Below are 488 nucleotides of genomic sequence, written 5' to 3' on the forward strand. Positions count from 1 at the left end.
TGCTACTTCAAGGTTTTTATAGTCTCAAATAAATTAACATCATCAAAAAGTTGATTACATAATTGAAAGCTCATAAAATTACTCTTCTATCACTACAGAGTATACATAACACTTGTCTCAGGAAACTTTGATCTAGAAGAATTTGAATATTTCTGTTCTCTTCTTCATATCTATAAGCCTAAATATCTTCAAATATTAGTATATCAGTATATATCCCCCTCCCCCCTTTTCTTTTTTGAGGGGAGGTACAATTCAGAGCAATTATTTCTAATCTAGTGACATGTTAATACTGAATAAAGAACAAGAAAAATTGGTGCATGTGTTTGTGCATGTGGGGGGGTCACCATATAGCAAGACCTGGATATAAAAAAATTAACTTTTAACATATATGAAATTGCTAAATACCATATCTTTTGTCAAAACATTTTTATCTAAAAACTTCATTTGGTCTCTATTTATCACGAGTCACAAATGATCCACAAGATTTT

General features: G+C 30.1%; 1 protein-coding gene across 1 annotated transcript in view; it reads right to left on the bottom strand.

The window, feature by feature from the left end:
- The window catches only part of LOC119587821 (signal transducer and activator of transcription 5B-like), a 29,198-nt gene that overhangs the window by 12,918 nt on the left and 15,792 nt on the right, over window positions 1–488 (bottom strand).

This window comes from Penaeus monodon, chromosome 23, assembly GCF_015228065.2.
Source record: "Penaeus monodon isolate SGIC_2016 chromosome 23, NSTDA_Pmon_1, whole genome shotgun sequence".
Lineage (NCBI taxonomy): Eukaryota > Metazoa > Arthropoda > Malacostraca > Decapoda > Penaeidae > Penaeus > Penaeus monodon.